The sequence below is a fragment of the Sparus aurata genome, chromosome 10 (assembly GCF_900880675.1).
Source record: "Sparus aurata chromosome 10, fSpaAur1.1, whole genome shotgun sequence".
NCBI lineage: Eukaryota > Metazoa > Chordata > Actinopteri > Spariformes > Sparidae > Sparus > Sparus aurata.
In genome coordinates this window covers 1,390,100-1,405,256 of record NC_044196.1, presented here as the reverse complement: position 1 = coordinate 1,405,256, position 15,157 = coordinate 1,390,100, and the positions used below count along the sequence as shown (strand labels likewise).

The window sequence follows — 15,157 nt, the reverse complement described above, 5'->3', positions numbered from 1 at the left end:
TTCCTAATCAGCAATTGAGAAACTAAAAGGATAGTTTAACAACAGATCCACTCAGACACATGTCACACTGGTGAAAAGCACCTGTAGAACTGAGTTTTGAGAGCTTAAAAAAATAGTGTTGCCTGTAACGTTGTGTCTGGTTAGCACCATTTTATATACTTACACTAAGCTTGTCCTTTTTCATGTCAGGTGTATTGTTGATACAGGGCTAAACCAGGGTTTGACAAGAGTTGCCAGTGTCTGATTCTACACCCGAACACAGCAGAGTGGTCGGGGCTGCAGACCGACCCAGTTACACCTGCAGTGAGCAGACAGAGGAAGAGGAGTGTGAGATCCACGGGGAAAGGAGCAGGAGAAAGAGAACGACAGCTGTCGCCAGCAGACGGGCACTGACTGTTGGACTAATTGAAATGTGAGTTTATACTCTGCCCTAGGGATGTAATGAGATCAAAATCTACAGTATTTGCCGTCATTTCATACCATACATGTTCACAATAATATTGAGACACTTTTGTTATCACGATATCGTGGTATTACCAATACGTTACATCCCTACTCTGCCTCCATTGTGCGAGTAGTGATCCCTGGTCGTGGAAAGTTATTGCGAATGTGTGTAAAAGTACAGTGACTGAAGTCCTCCCCCCCCCTCCCCACATGACAGCGTAAGAGGCCGGCGCCCAAGGACGGTGTGACAGCAGTGGTGCCAATGACGAGAGTGATGTTGGCCCGAGGTGACGGTGAACAGCTGATACTCTGCCCCATCGTGTGAGCAACGATCTTAGGACGTAAATGAAGTGGTGTGCATGTATTGGGTTTAAAAGTGCAGTGACTGCCATCTCGTTTCCCCCACAGCTCCCGAGTCTGCGTCCGGCAGAGGACAGTGTGCAAGTGGAAGACAGCGGTGGTCGTGGAGAATCGGTGTTACCAAGTCACCACAATAACGGACCCCTTCTCCCCCGGACCCCATTCTATCATCTCTGTGAATAAATATTGTTTTAAATGCCCTTTACGGTCTCCAAGCACTTTCTTGGTTATGGAAACACACGTCATATACATCAGCGTAGATGAGAGCCAAGTCAGAGACAAGAGAGACAATGAATGAAATCCCGCGAAATGATGTGCGGTCAATATGACCGCTTATGGCCGAAATAGGTAAAACAAATCATATTTTCTTTTCCTTTTCTGTAATTTATATAAAAAATATTCTCAATTAAAATACAGAGACTTTTAGAAAAATGGTTAGAAGTCTGTAATGTTTGCATTTTGTTATTAACATCACAGATTGATAACTGATAATGTTCAAAGTTATTATTAGTATTATTATTTCACATAAACACACACAGTTAGTATACCGGTACTGTGCTAGGTATTCTTTTCGTTAGTTCTTTATTGCTTTAGCAATATTGTGGCATTCATGGCAATAAAGCGAATTTGAAATGTATTGAATTAATAAACCTTTAGATTCTTGATTCTTGCCTGTACAATGATAAGTGTTGTGTGTACAAATGAGCAATACATCCAGATTTCCTGAGATTTGTACTGTCAATGGGAATTTGAATTTAAATATCAGGCGATGTTTTCTTCATGGAAATCTTCGGGCAAACAATTACAATAGAGAGGGATCCGTTGTGTGACAGCGGAGCGGAGGGTCAGCAGCTGGATTCTGCACGCACGGTCAGTATTATTAGTAGGTGTTTGAGGTTTATTACGTTTGCAGACATTATTATATTCAATGTAATAATGTAACAGCCTTTGCGTGCGCACAGTTTGCGTGTGTAGGCCCGTGGTCATGATAATCCGTCTATGCCTACAAGAGATGGATACACAATCAATTTCATGTAGTTTTTATTGAATCAAAAATACATAGGTAGCCTATTATCTAATAAAACAGTCCCACTGTTAAAAAAAAATAACCAAAAAGGCTGCAGGGCGACTGGGTTGTGGGTCAGCATGTCGTCTTCTCCTCTGCTTTAAAAAACAAACAAACAAACAAAAAACTGAGCAGCAGTGCTCAATCCACTCATACATTGTTAAGCATTTATCCTTTTTTCCTTTGTGGGTTCAAACGGATCATGTGGCTGATTAACCGCAAAACAAACCTACTTCATATTAATGACATAACGCTCATTATGCTTCAGCTGGACAAATGGCTATGTTGAACTGAAATTACTTTATCATGCTAAATATCCGAAATTGTATGAAAATTGCTCCAATGCGTTATACCGATCTTCGTGCATATTCAGACACAGCCTGATATGGGTTCTGAGCAAAGGAATGTCTGTTTTCTCCCCCGGTCTGTTGTCAGCAGGAGCGGGGGCTGCAGGCTCGCGCCTGGGTGAAGTGGCTCAGGCCAGAGTTCAGCCGGGCTCGAGCCGAGCGGGGAGAGAAACAATGTGTATTTCTTTTGCTCTGTGGGAGATCTCCCACAACAGAGTGGATGAGAAACCAAGGGGGACAGATCTGCCCAGCAAACATCAGAACGCAGAGTGCAGCTTTGTCTGTCACCTGGTTCAGCACCCTGGACAGCTGCCTGCGTAACTGGATGTGGGAATTTGATGCATTTGAAGCCGCGACATTTGGTCAGAAACGTCATATATAATAACATTGTTTCGAGTCGTAAACACTTCTGTAAGTGGAAGAAATAACAATCAATTAGGCTATTAGTGTTAGTCCTTCTTCATATAAAGTTGTGTTACAGTCGCACAGCTGGAGACCGCTAACAAAGTTAGACACAAGAGAGACAATGTATGAAATCCCGCAAAATGATGTGCGGTCAATATGACCGCTTATGGCTGAAATAGGTAAAACAAATCATATTTTCTTTTCCTTTTGTGTAATTTATATAAAAACTATCCTCAATTAAAATACAGACACTTTTAGAAAATGGTTAGAAGTCTGTAATGTTTGCATTTTGTTTACATCGCAGATTGATAACTTAATTGTGATAATGTTCAAAGTTATTATTATTATTATTATTATTATTATTATTATTATTATTATTATTTACTGTGCTAGGTATTCTTTTCGTGGTTCTTGGTGCTTGGAGCAATATTGTTGTTGTGGCATTCATGCCAATAAAGCGAATTTGAAATGAATTGAATTAATAAACCTTTAGATTCTTGCCTATAGACTGATAAGTGTTGTGTTTACAAATGAGCAATACATCCAGATTTCTTGAGATTTGTACTGTCAAGGGGAACTTAAATTTAAATGTCAGGCGATGTTTTCTTCATGGAAATTATTTTTCGGGCAAACAATTATAAGAGAGAGAGGGAGCGCGGACGGGGGATCCGTTGTGTGACAGCGGAGCGGAGGGTCAGCAGCTGGATTTTGCACGCACGGTCGATAGATGATAGTCTATGGCTATAAGAGATGGATACACAATCAATTTCATGTAATGTTTATTGAATCAAAAATACATAGGTAGCCTATTGTCTTCTCCTCTGCTTTTTTTTTTCAAAGACAAACTGAGCAGCAGTGCTCAATCCACTCATACCTTGTTAACCTACCACAAACACAAGTTATGTTAAAACGAACGAGCAGAGGGGTCATTCCCCGGCAGATCGCACCCATGGGCCACAGTTTATTTCAGAGTTGTGCGAGGTGCGGCTGGAAGTGGGGATTTCAGTACCACGGATAGTGCGTGTAAAAAGATTAGACAAACGTTTAAATGTGTTTGCTGCAAGCGAAAATACACTACATAATAAATGAAGATAGTGACAAAGGCCTATTAGCAATAAAAAGCAATGAGTTGTGTGAGTGCGGCCGGTGAGCGGACGGCAGTGTTTGATGTAGGAAGTAATGTAAACTTGAAAATCAATTTAGGAACAGCGGTGTTTCTGAGTGGGGCTGTTTCACAATGGAAGGGTGTGTCGGAATGGAAGGCTGTCCCCTCACTCTGGGGTTAAAATGAATCATGTCATGCAAAAGCCTATATGTCTGTATCTCGCATTGGATCGACTGCACCATCTACTGGATGAAAATGGAACACAGAACAACTACGCGAGGCGTTCATGTACGCGGACTGGTGCGCACGGTGCAGATCAACTTCCGGCTGCGAAGCTTCAGAGTCTGCGACCGCACGTACGTGTGAACGCCTAACAACATTTGTCAAACAGTGACAGACAGACGTGCGCACGCTGCTTCATACGTACGCAGCTTCTTGTTACGCGTGACAGAGTTTGCGCACGTCATTTCCGCTTACGCGTAAGCGCGTGAAGAAAATGTTCAATCATCTTCATGCGAGCGTTAACACGTGCGTTTGCATAAAGACGCATGAATGTTACGCGTAGTCACTACGCGTCGTGTGATTACCGGAGTGAAGCAGTCATCACGCGTGAACGTGCGCGTGAACGGGGGCCCATTATAAGTCAATAAGGAAACTACATTACACGTCAGGCGCGGCTTGCTGCACAGGCGTCAAAGCAGGCACGAGTGACACGATCAGATGATAGGTGCGCACGCTTTTTGAAACGATTATACCGCCATAGTGTGTGTGCATGAAGGTGTGTGAGTGTGTACATGAAGGTGTGTGAGTGTGTGTACATGAAGGTGTGTGAGTGTGTGTGCATGAAGGTGTGTGTGAGAAACTAAAGCTAGCTGGGAGCATCTCACTCTCCGGCTTCTCCTCCGGTTCACAGCAGCTGCAAATAAAACCTGAGTTGTGACCTGAAGTTTCCCTTTTTAATACACTGAGCTGCTGGGCTGTTGCAGTCCCTCCTGACCAGCCGGCTGCTGCTCTTCTGGGATCATCCTCCTCCTCTGGAGCCTCTCTTCACTGCTGGAGTCTCTGTGAGGCCACTTGTGTAGATTACAGCTTCAGAACCTCAGTAAACCCTGAATCTGCCTTTATTATAACACCAGGAGCAAAGCTTGCTGCATGAACTGTGTTCACTACATTTTACTGACAGAAGTTTTAAGTAAAACATTGAGTTATTGGTCAAAAATGATGAAACATTTTCATTAAAGATGATAAAATATAAAACAAATGTGAACAAAGACCCACATGGAGCTGTTGACAGGACTTATGCAGCAAGAAACCTTTGTACCATCAGAGTACCACAAAGTTAAAATATGAAAGAATGTCCATTTATTCATTGATTAAATCATCTTTTTATTCTAAAAGCTTCCAGCAATAATTAGTTTATGCATTATATGTATATATATTTGACTTTTGGTGAGTATTTCCATCGAAGGTTTGGTCTGAAGTTTCTAACTGTGGTCAGACGCCATTAAAGTTCTGGACCTGTAAATAAACCACTTCAGATTAATGAGGGATGTTTTAGTGTTTCTCTTTATTTTGTGACATTTGTGAATTTGTTCCCTTATTACAACTTTTATCATGTATTCTTCAGCTCAGAGAGTAGATAGACTTTTATTTTGTAAAGTAGAAAGCGAGTCTTTCTCAAACAGGAAGTTCCGTGCGTGCTCGTGCCTTTCAAAGCCGCCATCACAGCGGCTGTTAACTCAACAGACTGATCAGCTGTTTTAATCACTCTGATCTGCTCCGACAGATGATGACGTGTGCTGACGAAACGCTCGTGATATCAGGATGAACATATCGATCAGGTCCGGATCCAGGGGCGGATCTAGAAACATATTTATGGGGTGGCGAGAGGGGGGCAGGAATTTTTGAGGGGTGGCAACATATGGTTGACGTATATATACTGAATTTAATCACAGTACACAAGGACACGGGCTGCCATTTACAAACTCATACAGACAACTTTATCTCATGCAATCAATGTCTTGTATTTGAGGTTTCATGTGAAACAGTACATATTAGGAATAAGTGACCATACAATGTGATCTCAATTAATAGGAGATGGAAGTATGGTAACACTACTGTAGATGGGCCATTATCACAGGAAAGGCATTAAGGTAAGACACAGGTGATAAGTGGCAGATGTGTGAGAGGGGAAGCAAACAGATTTGACTGTGTCAGAGTGCCAGTGTTGCAGACAGCATTTGTACAAGAAGAAACAATCCAAATAAAAACTTACCCATGAAGATCTATGGACTGAGCTGTACTAAGGTGAGCGTAAATACACTGTAGTAATAAATGGGCACGGCACTCAAACAAGGTGCTGGACATCGCTTTTATTGTTTACTCAGAACACACATTCTCCCTATTTGTCCCTCAGTAGCTTGAACAATGTTTGACAGGTCAGGTCTTTACTGATAAAGTCATGAGAAATACAGTACAATATATACAGTATTCACAGCAGTTAAGGAGACATGAAAGGGACATTTCATGCATGTAAATCTGAGCTGCTGTATCAACAAACTACACAAAAAGGCTCACAGAGTTACAAAAGGGTATGTTACATAAGAACGTCTCCATAAACCTGAAAAGAAGTCATATAAAAGTCCATTTTGCCCCCAGTCTGAAAAAGTACAAAAACATAGTGTGAGTAGGTTCATACAGGCTGTATACTGTACATGTAAAAGAAGAGACATTAAAAAACTATAACACAGTTTTTCCCCTATAAATATTTGTAGCAGCGGTGCTCTGAGTCATTAACTTACAAAATCTAGGAGGGTCCAGAAGAACATTTTGAAATATAACCCTTTAAATAAAGACTACTGGTGAGATTTGTGGAAAAAAATTGACAGATTGAGACTTACAAAAAATGGCACAATGCAGAAACGTATTTGTTGAATCTAATTTATTTTAAATACCGCTGCTTATATACTGCTGGTTTGGAGTCAGTGGGCCACATGACATGGAAGATATCGAAAAAACTGCTATTATTTTGTATGAATATATTTGTGCTCAGTAATTTAATGACGGTCCCTAAATCAGTGTCCAGTGATTCAGCTGGAGGCTCTGGGAGGTGAGCTGACCGTCCTCCTGCTGCTAACACTGCAATTAAAAAATAACTTAAACTATGAAAAAATGTCCATTTATTTATTGATTAAATCATCTTTTTATTTTAAAAGCTTACAGCAGTAATTAGTATATGCAATATGTGTATATATATTTAACTTTTGGAGTGTATTTCCATCAAAGGTTTGGTCTTAAATTTCATATAAGTGGCATTAAAAGGTGTTAAAAGTGTTAAATGTGAGTGTTTCTATCTGTAGACACTCTGCAGTAACAACATGTATCATTACCTTTACAGAGACCTGTTGTCTCTACATCTGAGGTTGTATTTACACTTTACTGTCAGAGTTCAAAGGATCTAAACCACATGTTTCAGTCCAAACCACCATGTGACATCACTCTGACATCACTCTGACATCACTGATCAATAGTCATCAATAGTGAGTGTGTAGACTGTGTGTGAGAGTCAGAGTGAAGAAGAAGCTGATGAAGTGTCCTCCTGTCTTCATCCGTCCTCCATCAGCTCCTTCACCTCCATTTAGTCTCTGATACAAAGTCACATCAGATCAATAACCAAAGATTGACCAACAGACCGATCAAACAGATTGATCAGCCATCAGAGGAGTCGGATCAGTGGAGCTGCTTCTGTTCCTGATGTTCCCTGTTTCATCTATGATATGAGTTCTCCCTGCAGAGGAGACAGAGGACAGTTAGACAGAGAAGCAGCCAATCAGAGACAAGCAGCCAACCAGAGACAAGCAGCCAACCAGAGACAAGCAGCCAACCAGAGACAAGCAGCCGACCAGAGACAAGCAGCCAACCAGAGACAAGCAGCCGACCAGAGACAAACAACCAACCAGAGACAAACAGCCGACCAGAGACAAGCAGCCAACCAGAGACAAGCAGCCGACCAGAGACAAGCAGCCGACCAGAGACAAGCAGCCAATCAGAGACAAGCAGCCAATCAGAGACAAACAGCCGACCAGAGACAAGCAGCCGACCAGAGACAAGCAGCCGACCAGAGACAAACAACCAACCAGAGACAAACAGCCGACCAGAGACAAACAGCCGACCAGAGACAAGCAGCCAACCAGAGACAAACAACCAACCAGAGACAAGCAGCCGACCAGAGACAAGCAGCCGACCAGAGACAAGCAGCCGACCAGAGACAAACAACCGACCAGAGACAAGCAGCCGACCAGAGACAAGCAGCCAAAAAGAGACAAGCAGCCAACCAGAGACAAGCAACCAACCAGAGACAAGCAGCCAACCAGAGACAAGCAACCAACCAGAGACAAGCAACCAACCAGAGACAAGCAGCCAACCAGAGACAAGCAGCCAACCAGAGACAAGCAGCCAACCAGAGACAAGCAGCCAATCAGAGACAAGCAGCCAACCAGAGACAAACAACCAACCAGAGACAAACAGCCGACCAGAGACAAGCAGCCGACCAGAGACAAGCAGCCAAAAAGAGACAAACAGCCGACCAGAGACAAGCAGCCGACCAGAGACAAGCAGCCAAAAAGAGACAAGCAGCCAAAAAGAGACAAGCAGCCAACCAGAGACAAGCAACCAACCAGAGACAAGCAGCCAACCAGAGACAAGCAACCAACCAGAGACAAGCAACCAACCAGAGACAAGCAGCCAACCAGAGACAAGCAGCCAACCAGAGACAAGCAACCAACCAGAGACAAGCAACCAACCAGAGACAAGCAGCCAACCAGAGACAAGCAACCAACCAGAGACAAGCAACCAACCAGAGACAAGCAGCCAATCAGAGACAAGCAGCCAACCAGAGACAAACAACCACCAGAGACAAACAGCCGACCAGAGACAAGCAGCCAACCAGAGACAAACAACCAACCAGAGACAAGCAGCCGACCAGAGACAAGCAGCCGACCAGAGACAAGCAGCCAACCAGAGACAAACAACCGACCAGAGACAAGCAGCCGACCAGAGACAAGCAGCCAAAAAGAGACAAACAGCCGACCAGAGACAAGCAGCCGACCAGAGACAAGCAGCCAAAAAGAGACAAGCAGCCAACCAGAGACAAGCAACCAACCAGAGACAAGCAGCCAACCAGAGACAAGCAACCAACCAGAGACAAGCAACCAACCAGAGACAAGCAACCAACCAGAGACAAGCAGCCAACCAGAGACAAGCAGCCAACCAGAGACAAGCAGCCAATCAGAGACAAGCAGCCAATCAAAGACAAGCAGCCAACCAGAGACAAGCAGCCAATCAGAGACAAGCAGCCAATCAGAGACAAGCAGCCAATCAGAGACAAGCAGCCAACCAGAGACAAGCAACCAACCAGAGACAAGCAGCCAATCAGAGACAAGCAGCCAATCAGAGACAAGCAGCCAATCAGAGACAAGCAGCCAACCAGAGACAAGCAGCCAATCACAGACAGACACACAGACCTCTGTTCTGTATCTTCATACTGACCTTTGACTTTGAGCTTCACTGTTTTCCCTCTCAGGACGTTTCCCTCCTTGTTGTAGACTCCACACCTGTATTCTCCTGTATCTGTCTCTTTGGGGTGTTTCAGGGTCAGACTGAGGTCTCCAGTCTTCAGCAGGTCTTTCTTCATCTCTGTTCGGTCTTTGTAATCCTGGTCCTGTTTCTCAGGCCGGTCAGATCTGTTCTCATACAGGTGGACTGTCCTGTATGAGGGTTTATAGCAGTCCCACATCACTGTCGCGTCCTCAGGCAGGTCAGGTGTAGTTCTGAAGGGCAGCTGGACAGACTCCTCCCCCTCCTCCACCTCCACCTGACAGACTGAGAGGAAACAAAGCACAACATCAGCTGTACAGACAGCAGCAGCAGTTTTGAATAACCTTATTGACTGATTACAAAGTAGTAGAGAAAGCTGAAGGACAGAACCAGATGAGAGCAGCAGGTAACAGGGGACAGAAACACAGGAAGTAAAACCAGGTTTTCAAGGTGTTGGACATGATCAGAGTCCTGATGGTGCTGCATTTCTTTGTTCTCAGTGATGAAAAGATTTGTTGTTTCTTTCAGCTCGTTCCTTCAACTTTCTTCTGGCTCAAATAAAAACATCACATTCAGATCAATACTGTCAACTCTGATTGGAAATCAATCAGCTGATTGATGTCAGTCAATCAAAAAACAACACGGTCAATAAATGAAGATTGACAGAATCTAAATCATGTCAGTCACGTCCAAAGAACAGCTGGTCATCAACAACACAACAGAACACATGTTTATAACACCACACACTGGAACACTTTACACATCTTTCATCATTCTGTAATCATTAAAATCTAGTTTTAAACCAGTTTCAACATTTTTACAAACAGTAAAACAGCATCATCATCCACAGCTGTCTCTGTTCTGTTTCTTCTGCTCAGATACACCAACATCTTTGTCCTCCACACAATGAAATTAAGAAGCTGCCATTTGTCTTTATTTCTCTGAGAGGACCTGTAGCCCAGAATGAACTTCTGCTTCAAACAAACTCCCCAAATAGTCTGAAAACATGTTCCAACATCACAAACAGAGGCAGCAGTGGACAACACTCCATGAAACAATGAGAAACAGTCTCAGGATGAGACAACATGGACAGACAGGACTCACATCAGAGTTAATGACAGAGACAAACACAACACATGACAGCTGATGTCATAAAGTGGACCATACTAAATTGTTGGTGATGAGAACTCGACCTCTGTAGGACATTTTTGTTTTAATCCACTTCCACCTCGCTAGACGACCTTTAACATTCTCCCAGTTATGAAGAACAAATGAAGGATCACCTAAAAACACTCCTCAGTATTTCAGCCCCCCGTCTTCCAGATCAACCCTCCAGACACACTGAGCTTCTTCTCCACTCCACCAACACTGACAGCTTCACTTTGTGACCAACAAACTTTAACAGTCAACAGGTAGACGTCTCTTCCTGGAGCTTTCCCACTCTGATGCTCTGCAGAGCAGCATAGAGCTCATCAGAGGAGAGAGCTGCTTCCAGCTCTACATGACTCTGCTGCTCAGCCTGAGGAAGACCAGTGTAGAAGCTGAGAGACGCTGCCTGCTGCTCTCTGTGCTCACATTCAAACAGCTCACTGGAAAAGTTGACAGCATGTTTGTGGATTGCAGTGTGATCAGTCAGCAGCTGCCCAGTGTCAGACCTTAAACTGTGAATGAACCTCTTCTGTCCATTCTTACGCTCCAGACCAAAGAACAAGTGTGATGGAACATCCATCTGGGCTACAGTCTGGAAGCTGGACTGGACCAGAACCCCCTGAGCTGAGACACCCAGCAGGAAGCTAAAAGAGACTTTTTAACTTCAGTGTCTCAGTCTGGTTCTGGTCTCTGCTGGTCTCAGCTAGGCAGGGTGCTGCCAGGGATTTAGGGCCCCATGAACAGAAATCTAATTGGGCCCTTGTTCAGGCCGGAGAAAACATGTGATGCTGTTTTATATAAAACTGCATTTTAATGCTATATTTGACTGTCATTCCCATATTAGTGAAAAGAACAACATGACAGTTACTTGGTTACTGCTCACTGTCTCCTTGTTGTCCTGCAGCTCTGATTTATCTCCACAGCTGCAGACTCACAGCTGCTGGCTTTGGATTTGGGCTGAATAAATACAGATATGAGGCTGTATGGTTGTTGTGATTTCATCTTCTGATTTCCAGAAAATAGAAACATTTCTCTGATTGTATTGAGTCACACAGTCTGCATGCAGCAGAAATGTTCTCCTCTGTTCTACTGCAGAGCAGGAAGGTGAGAGTCCCAAACTACTGACCAAACACTCTGTTGTAGTCAACTATATTATATATACACATACATATGCTCTTTTTATTTCACAACTGTTTCATACATGAAAATCATTCTGACATAAAGATGGATTATAGGCTATTTTTATTGTATATGGGGCTGACAGACAGACAGACAGCTGCTGCTGCTGCTGCTGCTGCTGATGCTGATGATGCTGATCTTGACGTATCTGTTAAACTAAATCTTATTTTCATAAAGAGAAGAATTAAATCATGAAACATCATTCAACAGAACAACATGTTTATTTCAATTAAACTCTGTCTCATTGATCACCAGGATCTTAAAGTTGGAATTATTCTCCACCTCAGTTCTTGGCTTTCTTTTGACCCTCTGACAATGATGGAGGATCATCTGGCATTAACATTACATTAACAGTTTTTAAGATGATTTTAAGCATCATAGAAATCTTGAAACCGAAATGAATCTTCTGATACCAAACATGTCCTGCTGTCTTACAGGGAAAGGAGCTAAATATCGCTCCACATTTGAACAGTTTTCACCTGAATGTGAAATGATGACTTGTAATAATAACTTTGAGTCAGCACTTAATGAGGATGAGATGAGGATGAGGAACCTGCTGCTGCTCAAACTGAGAAACTAGATTCATGCTGTCTGACTGCCTTCAATCTTTACAGCTGCTGACATTATTATCAGCTTTAACTGTTCTTAAACTGTGTTAGCTGTGAACTGTGCTCACCTTTCTTTACAAAGAAATGTGTGAGGAGTTGTCTTCCTCTCCTTGCTTTCTTTCCTTTCTGCCTTTTCCTTTCCTTTAAGGCTCCCTGGTTTTATTTTCTTGGGTAAAGACATGTTGATGAGCAGCAGCCACTCCACTGTTAAGCTGTTTGGACTGAACCATTCTGTACTGTGAGGGGTGAGAGGGGCCTCAGACAGCCTCCACTCTTTATTTATACAGAGTAAAGACTCTCATCCCATGTATTCTGACAATTTTATGTTAGTTATGACCACTGATGGGCAGTAACGTGTTACTGTAATCCGATTACTTTTTAAAGTTATGAGTTAAGTAAGGGATTACAATTGCAAAAACAGTAATTAGATTACTTTTTCTTTCCCACAAGCAGGCTGCGTTACTGCGTTACTTAACCGTGATTTTTTTTGTGAGACTGTCTCATGAGTAACAATGACCTATGCAGGGCTGATTGCATTCCGGCGCCGGGTTTGCCCAGAGATCTAACATACAGTTCTCTGGATCTAACGGAGGCGCAACCTTCACTCAATTACACTAACGATAGGTCTACTAGCCAATCAGAGATACGGTGGGGGCGGGCCTTGGCCAAACAGATTGATCTGGAGAGCAGTCGCTGCACGTGCAGTTAAAGCTGGATTTTCCATACTAGCAACCCGCGGTATGGAAAAGGTGACAGAAATGCCGCTGAACTGAAGAAGCTCATCGCTGGCTATATCGTCAAGGAAACGTTGCCCATTTCCACTGCAGACTCTGAATCGTTCCGACGCATCGTAGAAAAAATACCGACCTAAAACGGTCATTTGATTCAGTTTTAGATGATGGAATATGCAGAAAAAATAGAATTAGGCTGAAAGGTCTATTGCTTTATAGCATAATAAGGTTGTGCATCATGTTTTTGAAAAGTAACTTAGTAAAGTAACTAATTACTTTTGAAAATAAGTAAGCAGTAAAGTAACTGGGTTACTTTCTTGGAGAAGTAATCAGCAATCAGTAACTAATTACTATTTTCAAGTAACTTGACCAACACTGGTTATGACACTAATTACTTCAGCCCTATTCACACAGGACTAGTATAATCTGGGGACCTCCAGTAATTTGTAATAATTGTGGAGGTCGTCTGTGATCTTAATCCCGTACGAATCTGCCACCTCTGTAATTTGTAAAGTAAAAATTCCACCGCAAATGACCTGCCATATTTCACCAACCACAGAGGTCATGTGATAATATTCTCTGTGATTTGGGGTAATTTTTTGTTTTTCTTAAGGTTTTTTGTGTTTTCCACCTTTTTTCTGCGTTTTTCCCGGTCGAGAATTATGGAGGCTGCATTGGGAATTATGAATGAAAGTTTTGAAAACATTTTGGGTGCAAATTCAGGAGGCTCATCGAAAAATCTGATGATTAGATGGATTACATGCATGGCAGCATGTGGTAAGGATAATGTGGACTGATAATGTCAGTAAATTTGAGTTAAAACACAGACTTCACTTATCCTGTGTGAATGAGCTGCACGAAACACAGACGTGGTGGGATCATTTCTAAATCACTTGAAGTCCCCAGGTAATACTGAGGAATCAGTTTGACTGGAGACATTAACTGTCCGTGTCTCTCCAGTTCTCTCTGCAACATTTCATTACTAATGAACCGAGGAACTCTGGACAGAATGATGTTTCTGGCTGGATGAACCAGCGGTACCACCTGAACAAAGGTGTCCTGGATCACTACACCTCGTTCAACAACCGTGCTCACTTTATCAATACTGTCCAGAAAAATAACCACTCCATTGTTCATCCTAGATTTGGAGAGAGAGAGAGACAGAGAGAGAGAGAGAAAGAGAGAGAGAGAGCGAGAGAGAGAGAGACAGTACTGACCTTTGACCTGCAGCTCCACTTGTTTCTTCATCAGGATGTGTTCCTCCCTGTTGTAGACGGTGCAGGTGTAGGTCTTACTGTCTGTGTCTGTGGGGTATTTCAGGGTCAGACTGAGGTCTCCAGGTTCCAGCAGGTTTCTCTTCATCTCTGTTCGACCTCTGTAACATATGTGCTGTTCTTCAGACTGGTCAGAACCGTTCTGATACACATGGACCTTCCTGTTGTATCCGTCCTCCCACACCACTTTCATGCCTTCAGGCAGGTGAACTGTGGTTTTGCAGGTCAGCTGGACAGACTCCGCCCCTGATTCCACCTCCACCTGGTAGACTGAGAGGACAACAAACCACAACATCAGCTGAACAGACAGCAGCAGGAACTGTGATGGTAACATGACCGCACTGTCTCATCCTTCTCTTATAATCCCAGACCTCACAGTCTGTCTCAACAGCCAGGGAGGTACAAGAGTAAAGATGCTGCCCAGGTGCATGATGGGTAATGTAGTAGTAGTGACATACCTGACATGAAATAGTGCCTAAAATGTACTAAAAGAGCTCCAGAAACAAGAAGTCCAAGAACCAGGAGAACCAGGAGAGCTTTGGCCCAGGATGGGAATCGTTCTGTGGGAACCAGAAACATAAAGAACATGACCTCTGACCTCTGATCTGTATTTACAGGAGGTTTTAGGGTTAGTTGCTGACCTCTGACCTCTGACCTCTGATCTGTATCTACAGGAGGTTTTAGGGTTAGTTACTGACCTTTGACCTGCAGCTGGACGTCCATCACTCTCAGTTCTTTGTGTCTCCCCCTACTGAACCCTCTGACGGTGCAGGTGTAGGAGCCGCTGTCAGAGAGGTGGAGTTTTGTCAGATGGAGGCTGAGGTCTCCAGTTTCCAGAGCGTCAGTCTTCATGGATGTTCGGCCGCTGTAAAGCTGGTTTTGGTCTTTAAGTTC

General features: G+C 43.3%; 1 long non-coding RNA gene and 1 pseudogene across 1 annotated transcript; one reads left to right on the top strand and one right to left on the bottom strand.

The window, feature by feature from the left end:
* LOC115590091 (zinc finger protein 420-like) overlaps window positions 1-15,157 on the bottom strand; it is a 134,840-nt pseudogene that overhangs the window by 9,105 nt on the left and 110,578 nt on the right.
* LOC115590097 (uncharacterized) lies at window positions 353-1,004 on the top strand. Its single transcript, XR_003985659.1, has 2 exons — window positions 353-412; window positions 662-1,004. It is a non-coding gene; the product is annotated as an uncharacterized LOC115590097 (long non-coding RNA).